The sequence below is a fragment of the Pan troglodytes genome, chromosome 10, assembly GCF_028858775.2.
Source record: "Pan troglodytes isolate AG18354 chromosome 10, NHGRI_mPanTro3-v2.0_pri, whole genome shotgun sequence".
Classification (NCBI taxonomy): Eukaryota; Metazoa; Chordata; class Mammalia; order Primates; family Hominidae; genus Pan; species Pan troglodytes.
This window is the reverse complement of record NC_072408.2, coordinates 49,560,264-49,582,529: the sequence shown is the minus strand read 5'-3', so window position 1 is coordinate 49,582,529 and position 22,266 is coordinate 49,560,264. Positions and strand designations below refer to the sequence as shown.

At 42.3% G+C, this 22,266-nt stretch overlaps 1 protein-coding gene and 1 long non-coding RNA gene across 19 annotated transcripts in view; one reads left to right on the top strand and one right to left on the bottom strand.

Annotated features, from left to right (window-relative positions):
• SLC38A1 (solute carrier family 38 member 1) overlaps nucleotides 1-1,739 on the bottom strand; it is an 87,018-nt gene extending 85,279 nt beyond the window's left edge. For 4 of the 18 annotated variants that reach the window (XR_010148030.1, XR_010148033.1, XM_063785716.1 and 1 more), the window contains exon 1: nucleotides 540-1,095. The gene's annotated coding sequence lies outside the window, so the exon portion shown is untranslated. Of the gene's footprint in view, nucleotides 1-129; nucleotides 1,136-1,329; nucleotides 1,426-1,654 lie in introns of those variants that run through there. The other 14 variants (XR_001708019.3, XR_001708020.3, XM_054664330.2 and 11 more) reach the window with 9 other exon arrangements.
• LOC134807478 (uncharacterized) lies at nucleotides 699-11,762 on the top strand. The gene is made up of 3 exons (XR_010148036.1): nucleotides 699-833; nucleotides 6,868-7,042; nucleotides 10,453-11,762. It is a non-coding gene; the product is annotated as an uncharacterized LOC134807478 (long non-coding RNA).
• The last annotated feature ends 10,504 nt before the right edge of the window (nucleotides 11,763-22,266 follow it).

The window sequence follows — 22,266 nt, the reverse complement described above, 5'->3', positions numbered from 1 at the left end:
CCGCTGCCGCGTGCGTTCGGAAAGCACAGGAGACCTGGACTTTTCCTCTCCTAAAAGCAACATCCGAAAGCATCGGGCACAGCCGAGCTCTCTCTGCTTTCACGCCCGCAGAGATGATTTCTACGTTACCTCCTCCTCCGACATCTAAATCTCCCCTTGCCGCTCGCCCAGCCCTCCCCGGGAACGGATAATCACCTTACCTCCGGAAATAAAGGGAAAGGTGGCAAAAGGCGATGTGGAGGTGTCCGCCCTTCCGGGGTTTTTACCCTCGGCAGTTTGATGTCCTTTGTGTCAAGGTCTGGCTGCGGAGGCCGGGAAAATGTGGCCCCCGCCAGTGAGGGCTGGGCAGGGAGCTTGGCGTGGCCTGGCGGATTTCCGAGGAAGGTGAAGGGCGGAGGCTCCTGGCGACCTTCAGGCGGAGTGGCGTGGCTGCCCCAGTCCGCGCTCGCCTAGCTCTCCTCCTTTCCGGGCCGATTGCATCAGAATCTCCCCTCACCACCAACCCCCACTCACACTCTGCTCGCCGGCCTCGCACTTACATCGACATGCACCGGCGCTGAGGGTCACGAATCGGAGTCATTCTCCTACTGGGGGACGCGTGGCCCTTCCGCAACCATGGCTTGTGATGGTTTAACGCGGACAGGCCATTCCTCCCCGTCCCGCGCGCGGTCTCCTCCCCTCCTGTGCGCCCGCTCTTTAACCAAAGCTGCGTGTCAGTGAGCCGTGCCGGTCACATGGTGTCACTGCTGGTGGCCGCGCCTTGCTGCCTCCCTCTTGCAGCTCTCTGACGATGCAGCGACCGCGGCTGGCGGAGATTGAGCAACGGGGAAAGGGTGAGGGAGGGGTTGCGGGGCGCGCGTGTGCCCGGCGCACTGAAGCTGGCACCGGGAGCAGAGGCTGCGCGCCGCCCTGGCACCTGCCCCTCTCCCTCCCGGGGCCCGGCGGCGTGTTCGGAACCCAGCTGCGGCTGCAGCTGGAGAATGAGAGCCCTTAGGGATGGGGGTGGGGCGGCTAAAGGGGCACCGGCGGAGGACAGGAGGGCTGTGCGTTCCGCTGGGGCCTGCATTTTGGGTACGCCAGAGCCCCGCCGGGGCCGAAGGAGCGAGGGAGTTGCATTGTGGGAAGGGCGCAGCATGAGGATGGCCGCGGGAGTGGCAGGTCCGAGCGCAGCCCGGAGAGCCGCGGGCAGCGCCTGGGACTACGGGCAGCGTTGGAGCGGAGGGCTGGCCCTGGGCACAGCCTGCAGATGGCCCGGGTTGGCGGGAAGGGGACCGAAGTGGCAGGGGCGGCGGGGAGCTCGGGCACCTTTAGAAACCCTTTGTCCCTAACCTGAAGCGGGAGGCACCTCCCCTCTTCCGGATCCAGCACCCGCAGACCTGGTCAGCCCTTCCTGAGATCTGCCCTGTGGAGCTCTGCTTTGGGGACTGGGTGTGAGGTGAACCAGAAGGATTTGCTGAGCGCCGAGAAAGCACCGGCCTAGGCGCAAAGAGGCGGGGGCCAGCTCTTGGAGGGCCTGGAGACCCCACGTGGTCCCGACTGAAGGACCTGGTGCGTCCAGGTTAACGGAGCTGGGGCGCTCCAAGTCCGGGGGACGAGGGAGCGGCATGGAGGGGAGCAGGGGCAACTGGGCCTGGTTCCCTTTTTTCCCGCTTACTCTTTGTTTCAGACACAGCCCCCTTTCACTGGCTGGGCACTTGCTTGCAGAGGAGTTGTGTCTTAAAATGGCGACAGGAAATCCCACCTGCGCCTCAGCCAATTAGACTGTCATAGCGCGAATTTGCAGGGTGGAAACGCGAGCTTTTTATTGATAGGGAAGGTTCAGTCTCCTGTTCATGGTTCATCAAAACAGGAAAGGGAAGGTGAATCATAATTCAAAAATTAACTACCTGGAGCGTTTCAAGTAGACAGTAGTCATTGTATTTGGGTGAATTTTGCTTTTTCATCACCACTGGAAAAGCAAGATGATAACCAAATTTGAAACTCATCACGGACTAAACTTCTTATTCCCTTCGAATGGCAGTAAATGGCCTTTATTAGTTCAACAGTGGCTTCCTGAGAATCCTATTTAGAAGGCATGCTCTTGAGAAATACTGAAAAACAGAAAGTTCAGAGCAAACAAAAAGGGCAAACACATGGGCAGCCTAGCTCAGACAGACCTGCATTCAATTTCTTCCTCTGACACTTACTGCTTCCCTCATCTGCTTTACTTTTGTCCTAATCCTGTTTTCTAAATTTGTGAAAAAGGGGAGAAGAGTACACACAACATAGCAATAGTCTATAGGTCATCAAAAAGTTGGTTCTTTCTATCTTACTAGAGGAAGCTAATTTATTGTGAAATTAATGATTTTAAGTAGTGTGCACCTTGCCTGGCACAAATAATTCTTATCAATAAGGTAAGAAATCTGAATAGGTAAAGTAGATGAACTGTGAGCCATAGCTTAATAGGCCTGTTGGAATATTTACCTTATTAAAGGCAGAATGTGTATTCATCGCTGTTTGGAGATTATCTGAACCAAGCTTGTCTTTTGGTTCCAATTTTAACTTACTTGCTAGTTTCTGTATATCAAAACGACTGCAGTTATTTAGCACTTTTTGAATTGGAATCAATAGTTATGAACTGAGCTCCTATGATATGGCAGCTATTGTGCTAAGGACTTTACATGTAAATATCTCATTTAAAGCTTTCAATCCCTCAGTTGGGTATTATCCTCTTTAAGAAGATAGGTACAAAGTTGAATTGGCCATGTTCACCCAAGACAGTAATTAGTGAAGGGGAAGCGATTCCCTTTCAGGTCTGAATTCAAAATCCGTGCTCAGTCTTCACAGTGGTGCTACAACCATTTGCAATCAGACATTCTTGGGCCTAGAGTTAGAAGGATCTTCACCCCTTCTCTGGATTTTAGTTGACAACCTAGAACCAGAGTAAACATCAACATGGAGGCTGCTGTTTTCTCAAATTGAGGCCAGGGATGTCTAGATGATTCCTCTATTCACTGTGTGCTTACTGAGAGACAAACAGCAGGTTAAACACTTCACAGATGGTCTCTCGTTTAATTCTCATGACATTCCTGATAGGGCAGCCTATCCTAATCCCTGACTCAAAGGTTAGGGAATTTATCCCAAGTCCACACAGCCCTAAGTGGCACATCCAAATCTTGCATCCAGAGCTGACTGGTCAGCCAGTTTTCTGTGGCTGGATCTAAAATGTTCCCTGATTCTGGAATAACCATCTTTGGAGGGTTAGTGGGTGGAAGGGGTCTCGGGCCACTCTGTCTCTGAATAGGAACCACTGCCCTATTTCAGTAGAGTCCAGGGAGTTAGTTTTCTCAGTAATAGGGTTGTGAGGTCCAAGAGACTTGTTGATAGTATCTAATGTTATTTGTGGACCTTTCCCATTTGAACAGATTTCCAATGTTATTAAGGTATTCAGGACACATTACCAGGTTTGACTGCAGACTGCCCTATGGAACTGAGAAAATTCTGTATCTGCTCTGAAAGTGACGCCAGGGAAGGAATTTGTACTATGAAAGTAGAATTGGGTAGCTTTAGGTCACCTGAGAGTTTTCTTGTAGCCCCCATAGCTTGTTTTTGTATGGTTCCAGGAAGGTGGGGCAGCTTTGTGAAGAAAAATCAATTATACCCCAAAGAGGATTCAGCCTGAGCTTAAGCCACATCTGCTCTCATCCCAGTTTCACCCTGTACTCACCCGGGTTGCACTTGCTCCCTACCTGGGTTGCCCAGTAGGACAGCTGCAGAAGGGGCCACTACCAGCTGTGCGCTTACAGAGAATATGTGTTTTCCTGCACTGGTTTTCAAAGCTTTCCAAATACATCTGGTTTGATACCAGCAGTCTTCTTGTATAAGAATTTTTGGGTAATAAGATCAAAACTATTTTCTGAATACAGTGTTTTTTAAAAATCTGTGAAGGACTATCAGTGGAAAATCTGATTTTTAACGATGATGAAAAAGTAGGAAAGTCAGCTGGTGAGATTATCTCAGAACAAGTGTCCTGCATATCTCCTACTTGTAACAGAAAACACTGCAGTTGTTAGATGAACAAATCCAATCTCACTAGAAAATAAATTGTTTATTCTGCAGTCTTTTGTTCCTATTTATAGGGTCTACCCTAAACAACAAATGGTCTTTAAGATTATTGGTTTTCCTTGACTTTCACATTTCTTTGCCTGATTAACCCTTTTTATCATCCTTGATGTTCTTTGAATCTCATCCATAGATGACAATATTTTGACACTAGAAATTAGTAAAGCAGCCATAGGAAAAAGCACATTTGCAATTAAAAGAGCTCCCAAATTGTGTTGGTCAGCCTTCTGCAGATACATGGCACTGTGTGCCCTAACATTCCTTGGTGGGTAGCACTGTGTCAGGGGCAATTGTTACCTCTTCCATCATTGAAATGAACATTCTACCTCACCAGATTGAAAATTGGTTCTTGCAAGAGGTCAAATACCCCCACTGATTCTAAACTGAAGTTAAATTAAAATCCCAGAACAAAACTATCTTTTATTATCTTATTAGTTAATTAATTTTAGAGACAAGGTCTCATTCTGTTGCCCAGGTTGGAGTGCAGTGGTTCAATCATAATAGCTCGCTGCAGCCTCAAATGGAATCAGGGATCTTCCCGCCTCAGCTTTCTGAGTAGCTGGGACTACAGGTGCGTGCCACTATGCCTGGTGGTTATTATTGTAGAAACAGATTCTCACTTTGTTGTCTAGTCTGATCTCAACCTCTTGGCCTCAAGCCACGCTCCTGCCTCGGCCTCCCAAAAATACTAGGATTACAGGCCTGAACCACCATTCCTGACCCAAGATGCTTTAAAAATGTCTGCTGTCTCTGATTTTGGCCTGAGTCATATTTGTAAGGTCACTTATTTATTTTTTATCTGTTAGGGGAGCTGGGAGTGGAGTTTATTAGGAATTGCAACTGTATGGCAATACTGTGACATTTGTTCAAGTTAACTAAAGACCCAGGACCAAATAATCAGTCCTGGAAGTTTAATGTCTAACTTGTCTGATATGCAACATTCTGCAGGTCAACTGTGAGTGCAACTCCCTAGCTTGTTGCAAAATGGGGGAAATGATATGGACATAGTTTGGACGTGTGTCCCCACCCAAATCTCATATCGAAATGTAATTCCTAATGTTGGAGTAGGGCCTGGTGGGAGGTGATTAGATCATGGGGGCAGATTTCTGATGTATGGTTTAGCACCATCCCCTTGTGTGCTTTCCTCATGATAGTGAGTGAGTTCTCCAGAGATCTGGTTGTTCTCACTCTCTGGCTCCTGCTTTCACCATGTGAAGTGCCTGCTCCTGCTTTGGCTTCTGCTACGAGTAAAAGCTCCCTGAGGCCTCCCCAGAAGCAGATGCTCCCATGTTTCCTGTACAGCCTGCCGATCTGTGAGTCAATTAAACCTCTTTACTTTATAAATCACCCAGTCTCAGGTGTTTCTGAGACTGGGTGATTTATAAAGCAATGCAAGAATGGACTAATACAGATATCCATCTGGTGATCAAATGACTCAATGCCTACAGAATACCTAAGCACAATGCTTGGTATATAATAAGTGTCCAATAAATGGTACCTGTTATTATTTTGCACACTTTGCAGAAATAAAAATGGGGCAATTAAGTTTCAAAGTCCAAGTTTATAGGCACAAAATATTCTATTATGTTCACTTCATGCTGAAACAGCTGTTAAGCCCACACCTCCACTCCCATTTCTCCTACAGTGGGAATGAGGAGAGAGAAGGTATTAAAGAAGAGTTAGGCCTCCAATTCAACTCTCAATCTTAACTTTAAGGTGAGAAAGATAAGTTTTGAACCTATAAGAATGTGTTAATTAAGAAGTAGAAGTGGGCCAGGCGCGGTGGCTCATCCCGGTAATCCCAGCACTTTGGGAGGCTGAGGCGGGCGGATCACCTGAGGTCTGGAGTTTGAGACCAGCCTGACCAACATGGAGAAACCCTGTCTCTACTAAAAAAATACAAAATTAGCTGGATGTAGTGGTGCATGCCTGTAATCCCAGCTACTCAGGAGGCTGAGGCAGGAGAATCGATTGAACCCAGGAGGCAGAGGTTGCGATGAGCCAAGATCACGCCATTGCACTCCAGCCTGGGCAGCAAAAGTGAAACTCCATCCCAAAAAAAAAAAAAAAATAGTGGAAGTGTTCCAAAATGGAGAATAGCATTTGTATTTACTAATGGTGGCAATATAAATTGGTACCACTTTTTGTGAGGTAGCAAATTTAGGGGTTAAGAATGTGGGCTCTGGGGCCAAATTTGCTGAGTTCTAATCTTGGCTCTTACAGCCTGTTAGCTTTGTGACATTGGGCAAGTTACTTAACTTCTCTGTGCTTCAGTTTCTTCATATTTAAAATGGAAATAGACAATAATACCTACTTCATAAGGCTTTGTGAAATATATATGTTAATACATGTAAAGCATTAAAAATAATTAACAATATATCTTAAGTATTCAGTCATTAATAATTATTATTACTGGAAATCAGTTTGGCAATAAGTAGGAAGAATTTAGATACCATTGGTGTCACTTCTGGGACTCTATACCCTAAAAATTATGCACAAAGTAGTTTCCTAATAACACAGGATCTACAAGCACAGGCTTTGGAATGAGTCAAGTAAAGGTAAACAGCATGTTTAAAATGTTTCTCCAAAGCAAGTATAACATAAATCCATAAATTTACAGTCCAAATTAAATATGCATTTGAGTAGACTTGAGGGCAGCTGTAACACTTGCATAAGCCCTTAGAGATACTTTGAGAAACAGGATACAGGGCTGACTGTTCCTTAGTTCTGATCCTGTGTGATAATCCTTACTTTCTCATTTATAAGTGGACATCCAAAGGTGATACAGCTGGAAAAAGGATCTTCATCCAAGACAAAGAGAAACAAAGTCGATAGGAAAGTGATGAAAGGCATCAAGCAAAGTGAGGATGCAAATGAGAAAACAAGATCAGAAGACAGGAATATCTGAAACAAGTCACAAATGCATAGTATGACCTCTCAGGTAAGGACCAGGGCTGGATCATCCCAGGATGTTCAAGGCATACTCTCAGGGGGCGCTGTGTTATACTGAGATCTTGCTAGGCAAAAACATGGTTTTTGTCTTTTCTGTTGAAAAGGTACCTTTTGGGAGGCCAGGCGCGGTGGCTTACTCCTGTAATCCCAGCACTTTGGGAGGCTGAGGCGGGCGGATCACCTGAGGTAGGGAGTTCAAGACCAGCCTGACCAACATGGAGAAACCCCTTCTCTACTAAAAATACAAAATTAGCCAGGTGTGGTGGCACATGCCTGTAATGCCAGCTACTTGGGAGGCTGAGGCAGGAGAATCGCTTAAACTCAGGAGGTGGAGGTGGCGGTGAGCCGAGATCATGCCATTGCACTCCAGCTTGAGCAACAAGAGCAAAATTCCTTCTCAAAAAAAAAAAAAAAAAAAAAAAGAGAAAGAAAGAAAAAGAAAAGAAAAGGTACCTTTTGGGAAGAAGCATTAAAAAAAATTTTTTTTTCCGCTGGCAGTATTTAGGAAGAATTCTATTTATTACTTCAGTAGAGTAACATGCTTTACTAAAATAAGCTTCCATTCTACATGGTTTTTTTTTTTTTAGACAGAGTCTCACTCTGTTGCCCAGGCTGGAGTGCAGTGGTGCGATCTCGGCTCACTGCAACCTCTGTCTCCTGGGTTCGAGTGTTTCTCCTGCCTCAGCCTCCCGAGTAGCTGGGACTACAGGAGTACACCACCACACCTGGCTAATTTTTGTAATTTTAGTAGAGACGGGGATTTCACCATATTGGTCAGGCTGGTCTCGAACTCCTGACCTCAGGTGATCCACCCGCCTTGGCCTCCCAAAGTGCTGGGATTACAGGCATGAGCCACTGCGCCTGGCCCATGATTGTTCTTAAAATAAGAAACACCACATAATATTCAGTGTTCCTTATTTTGAAGGGCTCTTTATTTGGTTATATTTTAGGCATATGAAGCTATTTCATAATCCCAAAAGGGGTATTTAATGAGATTTAGAATTGATAGTCTTCTGTTGATATATATTTATAGTTATTTATACACATATTTGTATGTTCTTAAAATAAAATGTTCAAAGTTTTTGATTCAAATGTAACATGTCTAAAATTGAAATCATTGTTTTTTTGTTTTTTTTTTTTTTCACAACTCAAACCCTCTTCTTTTCCCATAAACACCATATTGGGAAATGGCACCACCACGGGCATAGTTGCTCAAGCTAGAAGGATGAGGGTATTTTGGCTCATCCCCTTCACTCTTCACATCTAATTAATTCCCTCTTTTGAGTAACATTTACTAAGTGCCAGGCCTTCTGCTAGTCTTTCGTGAAGCTTGGAGTTAGAGTGAGAGACCAATATTACTCAAATGATCTTGCCAGTGAATGTACAAGTTACAGGTGGAGATAAGTGCTCTGCAGAAAGGAGCATGACTCTTGTGAGAGAAACAGAAGACCATGTTCTGAACTGGGAATCAAGGAAGACTTCCCTGAGGACGTGACCCTTGTTTGGACTCTATTCTGTTTATGCTAAGGATTTTAATAAGGAGCAGGTGATGGACATGATCCAGCGTACATTTTTAGAGGAATATCACGAGTCCTATCACTTCATCTCCTAAATATTTCTGACATCTGTTCCCTTTCCTCCATCCTCACGACCTTCACTGGCATGGGCCTCCAACAGCTCACTGTGGGGGAAGTTTCCCTCAAAGGGCACTGATAACACATCTTATTAAAACTATACCACATCATTATACCTCCCCAACATAATATGTACATGTATGTATTTGACAATAATATATATGTATTACTGTCCTATTTATTATATACATTAAAAGCATTCACAAAAAATTAAAAATCCAAATGGTAAGATTTTACATTTTTGATTTGATAACAATACTTTATTATATTACTAAACATATATTCCTAATTGTCACTAAGATATTATCATGTTAGAGAAATTTGCTTCACTATACTATATCATTTTTTTAAATCTTAGTTTAATACTCTCTGATACAGCAATTCACAAGTCTACTTCCAACTCTGGCTTATTTTGATTCTTTCATGTAATGGCTGTCATAGCTGAAAAGGGACCTCACAGAGACCCAATGGAGGCAGTGTCCTATTGGCTATACTTCCCAAATCAAGCCATTCATTTATCAATCCCATTCACTAATTTACAGAGATTTACTTATTTTTCATTGCTAGTCTGCAAACGTACACTTAAATGAAGGTCATCCTTAATAATTATGAATGTGAACCCATGAAACCTACTTCATAATTCTGAATTTGTTTTGACAGATTCTTTTCCACAGTTAGAGGGCCATTGCTATACCTGACATTGTGGCTGACAAAAGAGCTCTTATTAGGACTGGAAGTGTCAGTTCTACTTTTTCTTCTTTCTTTATGCTCATGTTATTATTATTTTTTAAATCTGAAGTTTAGAGGAATCTTTTAACTCTACTTGTCTATTTGGGAAGACACACTAAACTAGATAATATAATTTATAAATTCCCTCAACTAAGCACACGGAACTGTAATACATTGAAATCTGCCAAAGAGAACAAATCAAGTGAGGGCACGACTGTATTCCTTTGTGTCTTTTTCAAGACACCTTGAGTACTGTAAGTGACAGGGAGCCATCTGATGTACAGGCTGAAGGGGGCCACCATCAACCTAGTAACCTAAACAGAAGTTCCAATATTTTCACCCTGCAGTCCACTTTGTAACCTTTTCTTAGCCTTCCACAAGAGTCTCCTAACTGGACTCCCTCCATCCACTTCTGGGCACCTAATGTCTCTACTACAGATTAGAAATTACTTTCACAGAAGGCCATTTCTGAAACCCAAACTAGCTTATGTGTTACCCTACATTGAAATTATTCAGACGCTGTCTTCCCCAGTAATCTGCAAGTTTCACAAAGGTAGATGCCATGTTCTTAATGGTTTCCCAGCACATAGCACATAACAGAAGCTCAATAAATATTTGTTGAATGAATAAATGAGTAAATAGAATATTTTTACAGTTAAATACCTTTAATTCTTTTATTTTTTTTAAATTTCAAGTCCTTAGAGGAGGAAGAATTGAAAAAATATGAAATATCAAATATACATTTAGCTAAATTTTTAAAGTTTAGTAGGCTATATGCATAAATCAAATGAATAGCAATATTTGGAACTGTAACTATTTTTGGAATCTTGTATGAATAAATTACAAGTTTAAAACATCAAGAGTAAGTGCCTATTGAATGTCATTTTTAAAGGAAAAAAGAAACCTCAGTCTGTATTTAAAAAGTAACATACCTCATTTAACAGTTTTCTAATTTATGCAAATTATCTGGAAAATTCAGAACCCCAATCACCTAAAGATTACCTTCCTTAAGAGTAAGTGTGGTTTTTGCTTCCAGAATCGTCTGGATAAGTGTCAGCATTCTCCAAGTCACTTTCTTGGTATGAAATGAACATTTGTGGCCAGGTGCAGTGGCTCACACCTGTAATCCCACCACTTCAGGAGGCCGAGGTGGGCAGATCATGAGGTCAAGAGATCGAGACCATCCTGGCCAACATGGTGAAACCCCGTCTCTGCTAAAAATGCAAAAATTAGCCAGGCGTGGTGACATGTGCCTGTAATCCCAGCTACTTGGGAGGCTGAGGCAGGAGAATCGCTTGAGCCTGGGAGGCAGAGGTTGCAGTGTGCCGAGATCGCACCACTGCACTGCAGCCTGGTGACAGAACGGGACTCCGTCTCAAAAAAAAAAGAAATGAACATTTGTAAATGGAGTCTAATTAAATTTTGTACTTTAAAAGAAAAGTTACAAGTTAATTTGTTCTGTTGTTTCTCCTTGCTATTTTTATAACAATTAGTATTTAGGAATAACACTGTGGTTCAGATATGAACTATTTCACAAAATCAACTTAATAATGAAGTCAACAATTATTTCTCTTTATTCAATCTTGTCACTTAGCTCAAAAAAGAACTGCACTGCTCTTTCCTTTTCAGTGATGAAAAGGAACAGAATGCTAGAAAACCATCTTACAGCTTGGCATTTTTTCATTTGTTTATTTATTCATTTATTCAATGAATGTATTCCAAGCTAATTCCTTTTGCAACATTCTTTATCTGATTCATGTCTCCTCTGAAAACTTCCTCCTTCTATTTATTTTTTGCTTTTATATGTTCATCCTCATTTCTATTGACTGTAAAGTAGTCAAACCTCTCATTAAAAAGGAAAGAAAGAAATGGGGAGAAGAGAGGAAAGGGGAGACAAGAAAAGAAAGAGAGGAAATATCCCTTGATTTTACATTTTTCTCTATGGCTCTTATATTTCTTCTATTTAAGAGCCAAGATTTTCCAAAGAATAGTTAATAATATAAGTTTCAAAACTTTTATTTCCCATTCACTCTTTAAGTACCCACACCAACTCGCAAAATTAATTTATTCTCACTGTAGAAAACTTGGAAAATGCAGCAAAATGTAAAAAAGAAAATCAAAACCATCTATAAATTTATATACCACAGTTACCATTGTTGATTTTTAGTTCATTTTGTTTATATGCATGTCTTTTTTACATTCAGAATCATGTCCAATTTCATATTTGTATATGACATTAAATTATGATCATTTTATTATATCATTAAAATTTTTCAAAAACATAAATTTTAATAACTACAAAATATTCTACCATATAGTTTTACAATAATTATTAATTTCAGATTTTCATTTTGTATAAGTGTGTGTAATACTTTGTCCCTGTCTCTGATTATGTCCATAAGATAAATTTCTGGAAGTAGAATTACAGGGTTAAAAGAGCAACATTTAAAAATACCTGATACGGAAGAGTGGCTTCTGGATGGCTGACAGAAGTACCAGGTACTCACCTCCTCCTAAAGAAAGGACCTAAACAGCAAGTAGATAATCACACATCAAACAGCGTGTCTATGAGGGAACACTGGAATTCATCAGGAAAGTGACAGGGAACATCTGAGGCATCGAAGGAAAGAGAAGCAAGGCAGCTGGTCCGGCTGGCATCAGCTGGGAGCCAGGAGATGCTCCTCGGTGCAGCAAAAGGGTAAGTGAGAGACTCCCAGTGGTCCACATTCCCACCATGGACTACTACAGTGCTAGCCATAGGAAAGCCCCTCAGCCCTCACAGGCCCTGAGACTAGTGTAGGGAACTGCCTGAGGTCCATACCACAGCATTGTTCCAGACAGATAGTTCGTGCTGGGTCCCACACATCCCTCAAAACCCAAGCAGCTAGCCAGGTGCAGTGGCTCATGCCTGTAATTCTAGCACTTTGAGAGGCTAAGGTGGGCAGATTGTTGACCCCAGGAGTTTGAGAATAGCATGGGCAACATGGAGAAACCCCATCTCTACAAAAAATACAAAAATTAGCCAGATGTGGTGGTGTGCACCTGTAATCCCAGCTATTTGGAAAGCTGAGGTGGGAGGATTGCTTGAGCCCGGGGGATCGAGGCTGCAGTGAGCCATGATTGCACCACTGCACTCCATCCTTAACAACAGAGTGAGACTTTGTCTCAAAAACAAAAACAAACAAACAAAAAAACCCAAGCAGCTGCAGCACCATGCCATTTTGAGAGCCCAGCCCCCACAAGACTGCATCCTGCCCTGGAATCCAACAATCCCTGCATCTCCGCATTCATGGAGCCCTACTGACCCCCTCCCAAGTCTGCCTGGAAGGCTGCAGTGGCACAATGCTGACTGGACCCAGCAGTGTGGCCAGGTCCCTAGCACTCTAGCCCACGGTGTCCTACACCCAAGAAAATGGGCAGTATAGCACACCAGAGAAGTTGCCACCAGGACAAAAAGAGCTGAAGTGTGCATTCCCCAGAGCCTAAGGCCATGGCCACTGACAGCAACTCTGCTCTCCCACACCCCCAGTAGTGGGCCTGCCATGCACCTGCACATGCCTGCAGTGGGCCTGAGGACTGACCTGCCCAAATGCCATCCTGGGGCCTGAAGACAGGCTTACGCTGCTCACTGCCACCACCACTAGGTGCCTAGGGATTGCCTTGCTCTGCCCACCAAGCCTGGCCTATGTGCACCATTGGGGTACCTGAGAACAGGCTTACCCTGCCCTGTGCTACCCTCTACAGTGCCTAAGTGTTCAGGGCCCTAGGGATCAACCTGTCCTGCCTGTCATATCTGACACATGCATCTGGGGGCCTAACACAGGCCCAGACTGCCTGCTGCCAGCATCCAAGCATGCAATGCCATAGAGGAGCCTGAAGAATGCCCAAACCCAGCCACCACAGTTGCCCCTGTGTGCACCATTAAGGGACCTGAGGACAGCCCGATTCTATCTGACATAGCTCCCTGCATTCCCTGAGTGTGGCATCTGGGGGCCCGGGGATCAACCTACCCTGCCTGCCACTTCTGATATGTGCCTACACCATCAAGGGGCCTCATAACAGGCCCAGACTGCCTGCTGCCAGCACCCAGGCACGCTATCTGAGGGGCCTAGAAATCACTTCACCCTGCCCACCACAGCCCATGCCTGAGTGCATTATCAGGGGCCTGAGGACAAGCCCACCCCACATGTACTACTCAAACCCCCACCTGCACAAGCATGTTGTCCAGAGGGATGGGGATTGTCACATCCTGCATACCACCACTACATAGACACACACACACACACACACACAAACACACACACACACACACGCACTCACACATCCCAGGGGCCTGAGGATGGGCCTGCCCAGCATGTTGCCACCACCACCACCAGCACCCACCTGCACCATCCCACAAGGGCTGAGAACAGGCCCACTCAGCCCATTGCTGCCACCATTGAAGCTAATGTATGCTGACCGGGAGCCTAAGGGTTGGCCTGCCACCACTACTGCAATTGCTGATGCCATGCATACTGTCCAGGGGCCCAAGAACCTGCCCACCCACCCAACTTACCCCTGTCATTGCTGGTACATAAACAAGCAACCTTGAGGCCCAATAATTGTCCCCCCAGAACCAGCTAAAACTGTACCCAAGAGCTCAGGGAAAGGCATGTTGGCCTACTTCCACCACTACTGGGGCCTTAGGACAGGTCCATTTGGTATCCCCATCCCCAGCAAAGCCTCATTACAGCCTCCACTAACAACTGTAGCCTAAGCCACTGAGGAAATCACATGATGCTGTCTACAGCCAAATAAATCATACAGAGATTACACTGCTGCATCCACCCAGAATCAAAGCTAAAGTGCCCTACCCAACCAACACTATAGATACATCTACAGGAAAAAATATTTACCTGTGAAAGCCAGACCAAAAAATTAGATGAGGTGACTGTCATAACAGATTGAGTAGATATCAATGTAAGTACAAAAATGAAAATGAAAAGCCACAAAACAAGATAAATTCAGAGAAACACAATAATTCTCCAGTAGCAGGTTCCATCAAAAAATTTATGAAATGCATGAAACAGAATTTAAAATAATAAAGAAGCTCAGTGAGATACCAGAGAACACAGATAAATAACATGAAGAAAGCAGAAAAACAATTCATTATGTGAATAAGCAATTCACCAAAGAGATAGATGTCATTAAAAAAGAAAAACAAAAACAGAAATCCTAGAACTAAATAATTCAATAAATAAAATAAAAAATACAATTGATAACCTCAACAATAGACTAGATTAAACTGAAGAAAGACTTTCTGAACTTGAAGACAAATCTTTTGAAATAACTCAGTCAGACAAAAAAAAAGAAGAAAGGAAGAAAGAAAAAGAGTGGAAAATCATAGACACCCTATGTGACATGTGGGACACCATAAAGTGACCAAATAATCAAATTATAATGTTCCATAAGAAAAGAGATGGACAAAGGCACAGAAAATCTATTTAACAAAATCATAGGTGAAAAATTCTCAAGTCTTGCAGAGATATAAACATCTAGACACAAGAAAGTCAAAGAACCTCAAATAGATTGAACTCAAAAAGGTCTTTTTAAATGCACATTACAGTCAAACTGTTGAAAGTCAAAGACAAAGGAATAACTCTTAAAAACAGCAAGAAAAAAGTGTCAAATCACAGAAAAGGGAATACCAATCAGACTAACAGCAAATTCTCAGCAGAAACTTCACAGGCTAGGAGAGAATGGAATGATATATTAAAGTGCCAAGGGAAGGCCATTCCAAGATGGCCGAATAGGAACAGCTCCAGTTTGCAGCTCCCAGCGTGATTGATGCAGAAGAAGGGTGATTTCTGCGTTTCCAATGAAGGTACCTGATTCATCTCATTGGGACTGTTTGGACAGTAGGTGCAGCCCATGGAGGGCAAGCCAAAGCAGGGCGGGGCATCGCCTCATCCGGGAAGTGCAAGGGGTCAGGGGATTTCCCTTTCCTAGCCAAGGGAACCCGTGACAGACTGTACATGGAAAAATGGGACATTCCCACCAAATATTGAGCTTTTTCCAATGGTCTTAGCAAATGGTACACCAGGAGATTATATGCCACACCTGGCTTGGCAGGTCCCACATGTATGGAGCCTTACTCACTGCTAACACAGCAGTCTGAGATTGACCTGTGAAGCAGCAGGCTGGAGGGGTAGGGGTGTCTGCCATTGCTGAGGCTTGAGTAAGTAAACAAAGCAGCCATGGAAGCTCAAACTGGGCGGAGCCCACCGCAGCTCAGCAAGGCCTGCTGCCTCTGTTGATTCCACCACTGAGGACAGGGCATAGCTGAACAAAAGGCAGCAGGAACTTCTGCAGACTTAAATGTCCCTGTCTGACAGTTCTGAAGAGAGCAGGAATTCTCCCAGCATGGTGTTTGAGCTCTGAGAACAGACAGACTGCCTCCTCAAGTGGGTCCCTGACCTCTGCGTAGCCTAACTGGGAGACACCTCCCAGTAGAGGCCGACTGCCACCTCATACAGGCGGATGCCCCTCTGGGACAAAGCTTCCAGAGGAAGGATCAGGAAGCAATATTTGCTGTTCTGCAGCCTCCGCTGATGATACCTGGGCAAACAGCGTCTGGGAAGAACCTCCAGCAAACCCCAACAGACCTGCAGCTGAGGGACCTGACTGTAAGAAGGAGAACTAACAAACAGAAAGGAATATCATCAACATCAACAAAAAGGACATCCACACCAAAACCCCATCTGTAGGTCACCAACATCAAAGACTAAAAGTAGATAAAACCACAAAGATGGGGAGAAACCAGAGCAGAAAAGCTGAAAAGTCTAAAACCCAGAGCACCACTTCTCCTAAGGATGGCAGCTCTTTGCCAGCAACAGAACAAAGCTGGACAGAGAATGAGTTTGATGAGTTGACAGAAGTAGGATTCATAAAGTTGATAATAACAAACTTCTCCAAGCTAAAGGAGGTTGTTCAAAACCATTGCAAGGAAGCTAAACGCCTTGAAAAAACATTAGATGAATGGCTAACTAGAATAAACAGTGTAGAGAAGACCTTAAATCAGCTGATGGAGCTGAAAACCATGGCACAAGAACTACATGACGCATGCACAAGCTTCAATAGCCAATTCGATTAAGTGGAAGAAAAGGTATCAGTGATTGAAGATCAAATTAATGAAATAAAGCCAGAAGAGAAGGTTAGAGAAAAAGGAGTAAAAAGAAATGAATAAAGCCTACAAGAAACATTGGACTATGTGAAAAGACCAAATCTACGTCTCACAGGTGTACCTTAAAGTGACAGGGAAAATGGAACCAAGTTGGAAAACACTCTTCAGGATATTATTCAGGAGAACTGCCCCAAACTAGCAAGGTAGGCCAACATTCAAATTCAGGAAACACAGAGGACACCACAAAGATGGTCCTCAAGAAGAGCAACCCCAAGACACATAATTGTCAGATTCACCAAGGTTAAAATGAAGGAAAAAATGTTAAGCACAGCCAGAGAGAAAGGTTGAGTTACCCACGAAGAGAAGGCCATCAGACTAACAGCAGATCTCTCAGCAGAAACTCTACAGGCCAGAAGAGAGTGGGGGCCAATATTTGACATTCTTAAAAAAAGAATTTTCAACCCAGAATTTTATACCCAGCCAAACTAAGCTTCATAAGTGAAGGAGAAATAAAATACTTTCCAGACAAGCAAATGCTGAGAGATTTTGTCACCACCAGGCCTGCCTTACAAGAGCTCCTAAAGGAAGCACTAAACACGGAAAGGAACAACCAATACCAGCCACTACAAAATCATGCCAAATTGTAAAGACCATCAATGCTAGGAAGAAACTGCATCAACTAACGAGCAAAATAACCGGCTAACATCATAATTACAGGATCAAATTCACACATAACAATATCAACCTTACAAGTAAATGGGCTAAATGCCCCAATTAAAAGACACAGACTGGCAAATTGGAAAAAGACTCAAGACCCATCAGTGTGCTGTATTCAGGAGACCCACCTCATGTGCAGAGACACACACAACTTCAAAATAAAGGGATGGAGGAAGATCTACCAAGCAAATGGAAAGCAAAAAAAAACCAAGGGTTGCAATCCTAGTCTCTGATAAAACAGACTTTAAACAAACAAAGGTCAAAAGAGACAAAGGAGGCCATTACGTAATGGTAAAGGGATCAATTCAACAAGAAGAGCTAACTATCCTAAATATATATGTACCCAATACAGGAGCACCCAGATTCATAGAGCAAGTCCTTAGAGACCTACAAAGAGACTTAGACTCCCACACAATAATAATGGCAACCTTTAACACCCCACTATCAATATTAGACAGATCGAGACCAAAGATTAACAAGGATACCCAGGAATTGAACTCAGCTCTGCACCAAGCGGACCTAATAGACATCTACAGAACTCTCCACCCCAAATCAAGAGAATATGCATTCTTCTCAGCACCACATTGCACTTATTCTAAAATTGACCACATAGTTGGAAGTAAAGCACTCCTCAGCAAATGTAAAAGAACAGAAATCACAACAAACTGTCTCTCAGACCACAGTGCAATCAAATTAGAACTCAGGATTAAGAAACTCACTCTAAACCACACTACTGCATGGAAACAGAACAATCTGCTCCTGAATGACTACTGGGAAAGTAATGAAATGAAGGCAGAAATAAAGAGGTTCTTTGAAACGAATGAGAACAAAGACACAACGAACCAGAATATCTGGGACACATTTAAAGCAGTGTGTAGGGGGAAATTTATAGCACTAAGTGCCCACAAAAGAAACAGGAAAGATCTAAAATTGACACCCTAACATCACATTTAAAAGTACTAGAGAAGCAAGAGCAAACACATTCAAAAGCTAGCAGAAGGCAAGAAATAACTAAGATCAGAGCAGAACTGAAAGAGATAGAAACACAAAAAACCCTTCAAAAAGTCAATGAATCCAGGAGCTGGCTTTTTGAAAAGATCATCAAAATTGATAGACCACTAGCAAGACTAATAAAGAAGAAAAGAGAGAAGAATCAAGTAGATGCAATAAAAAATGATAAAGGGGATATCACCACTGATCCCACAGAAATACAAACTACCATCAGAGAATACTATAAACACCCCTACACAAATAAACTAGAAAATCTAGAAGAAATGAATAAATTCCTGGACACATACACCCACCCAAGACTAAACCAGGAAGAAGTTGAATCTCTGAATAGACCAATAACAGGATCTGAAATTGAGGCAATAACCAATAGCCTACCAACCAAAAAAAGTCCAAGGCCAGATGGATTCACAGCTGAATTCTACCAGAGATACAAAGAGGAGCTGGTACCATTCCTTCTGAAATATTCCAATCAATAGAAAAAGAGGGAATCCTCCCTAATTAATTTTATGAGGCCAGCATCATCCTGATACCAAAGTCTGGCAGAGACACAACAAACAAAGAGAATTTTAGGCCAATATCCCTGATGAACATTGATGCAAAATTCCTCAATAAAATACTGGCAAACTGAATCCAGCAGCACATCACAAAGCTTATCCACCATGATCAAGTGGGCTTCATCCCTGGGATGCAAGCCTGGTTCAACATACAAAAATCAATAAACGTAATCCAGCATATAAACGGAACAAATAACAAAAACCACGTGATTATCTCAATAGATGCAGAAAAGGCCTTCGACAAAATTCAACAGCCCTTCATGCTAAAATGTCTCAATAAACTAGGTATTGATGGAACACACCACAAAACAATCAGAGCTATTTATGACAAACCCACAGCCAATATCATACTGAATGAGCAAAAACTGGAAGCATTCCCTTTGAAATCTGGCACAAAACAGGGATGCCCTCTCTCACCACTCCTATTCAACATAATGTTGGAAGTTCTGGCTAGGGCAATCAGGCAACAGAAAGGAATAAAGCATATTCAATTAGGAAAAGAGGAAGTCAAATTGTCCCTGTTTGCAGATGATGTAACTGTATATTTAGAAAACCCCATTGTCTCAGCCCAAAATCTCCTTAAGCTGATGAGCAACTTCAGCAAAGTATCAGGATACAAAACCTATGTGCAAAAATCACAACCATTCCTATACACCAATAACAGACAGACAAACAGAGAGCCAAATCATGAGTGAACTCCTATTCATAATTGCTACAAAGAGAATAAAATACCTAGGAATCCAACTTACAAGGGATGTGAAGGACCTCTTCAAGGAGAACTACAAACCAATGCTCAACAAAATAAAAGAGGACACAAACAAATGGAAGAACATTCCATGCTCATGGATAGGAAGAATCAATATCATGAAAATGCCATAGTGCCCAAGGTATTGTATAGATTCAATAACATCCCTATCAATCTAGCAATGACTTTCATCACAGAATTGGAAAAAACGACTTTAAAGTTCATATGGAACCAAAACAGAGCCTGCACTGCCAAGACAATCCTAAGCAAAAAGAACAAAGCTGGAGGCATCACGCTACCTGACTTCAAACTATACTGCAAGGCTACAGTAACCAAAACAGCATGATACTGGTACCAAAACAGAGATATAGACCAATGGAACAGAACAGACACCTCAGAAATAACACCACACATCTGCAACCATCTGATCTTTGACAAACCTGACAAAAACAAGAAATGGGGAAAGAATTCCCTATTTAATACATGGTGCTGGGAAAACTGGCTAGCCATTTGTAGAAAGCTGAATCTGGATCCCTTCCTTACACCTTACACAAAAATTAATTCAAGATGGATTAAAGACTTAAATGTTAAACCTGAAACCATAAAAACCCTAGAAGAAAACCTAGGCAATACCATTCAGGACATAGGCATGAGCAAAGACTTCATGACTAAAACACCAAAAGCAATGGCAACAAAAGCCAAAATAGACAAATGGGATCTAATTAAACTAAAGAACTTCTGCATGGCAAAAGAAACTGCCATCAGAGTAAACAGGCAACCTACAGAATGGCAGAAAATTTTTGCAATCTACCCATCTGACGAAGGGCTAATATCCAGAATCTACAAAGAACTTAAACAAATTTATAAGAAAGAAACAACCCCATCAAAAAGTGGGCAAAGGATATGAACAGACACTTCTCAAAAGAAGACATTTATGCAGCCAACAGACACATGAAAAAATGCTCATCATCACTGGGCATCAGAGAAATGCAAATCAAAACCATAATGAGATACCATCTCATGCCAGTTAGAATGGTGATCGTTAAAAAGTCAGGAAACAACAGAGACTGGAGAGGATGTGGAGAAATAGGAACACTTTCATGCTGTTGGTGGGGGTGTAGATTAGCTCAACCATTGTGGAAGACAGTGTGGTGATTCCTCAAGGATCTAGAACTAGAAATACCATTTGACCCAGCAATCCCATTACTGGATATATACCCAAAGGATTATAAATCATGCTACTATAAAGATATATGCACACGTATGTTTATGGCGGCACTATTCACAATAGCAAAGACTTGGAATCAACCCAAATGTCCATCAATGATAGACTGGATTAAGAAAATGTGGCACATATACACCATGGAATACTATGCAGCCATAAAAAAGGATGAGTTCATGTCCTTTGAAGGGACATGGATGAAGCTGGAAACCATCATTCTGAGCTAACTATCACAAGGACAGAAAACCAAACACCACATGTTCTCACTCATAAGTGGGAACTGAACAATGAGAACACTTGGACACAGGGTGGGGAACATCACACAGCATGACCTGTAGTAGGGTGGGGGACTGGGGGATGGACAGCATTAGGAGAAATACCTAATATAAATGATGAGTTAATGGGTGCAGCAAACCAACATGGTGCATGTATACCTATGTAACAAATCTGCACGTTGTGCACATGTACCCTAGAACTTAAAGTATATAAAAATAAATAAATAAATATAAGTGCCAAAAGGAAAAAAAAGCTGTCAGTGATGACAACAAAGCTGTCCTTCAAAAATGAAGGAGAAATAAAATCTTTCCCAGATAAGCAAAAACTGAGAGAATTTATCACCACTAGAACGATCCTACAAGAAATGGTTAAGGGAGTCCTACATCTGGAAGCAAAAGGACAATATCTACATTTATGAAAACACACAAAAATATAAAACTCACTAGCAGTGTAAAACTCACAGAGATACAAATGAGACAGAGAAAGAATTCAAATGTTACTACTAAAGAAAATCACCAAACTTCAATGATAAACAACACAACAAAAATAAAGGGAAAAAAGATACACAAAACAACCAGAAAACAATTAATAAAATGACAGAAATAAGTCTTCAGCTATAAATAGTAACCTTGAATGAAAATGAATTAAATTCCCACTTAAAAGAGATAAATTGGCTAAATGGATTAAAAAAAAAACTTGACTAGATGCTGCTTACAAGAAACTTACTTTAGGTGTAAAGACATATATAGATTGAATGTAAAGGGAATGGATAAAAATACTTCACACAAAGGGAAACCAAAAGCAAGCAGTAGATATATTTACATCAGATAAAACAGGTTTTAAGTATAAAACAATAAAAGTGACAAAGAGTATCATAATATTGTGTTAAATAGATCAATTAGCAAAAGGATACAAAAATTCTAAATATATATGCACCCAACATTAGAGCACCATGATATATAAAGCAAATATTATTAGTTCAAAAGGGAGATAGGCTCCAATACAATAATAGTTGAGGACTTTAATAGCCCACTGTTAGCATTTGACAGATCATTTAGACAGGAAATCAACAAAGCAACTTTGGATTTAAACTGCACTTTAAACCAAATGGGCCCATGAATGGAGCTGGAAGCCATTATCCTCAGCAAACTAACACAGGAACA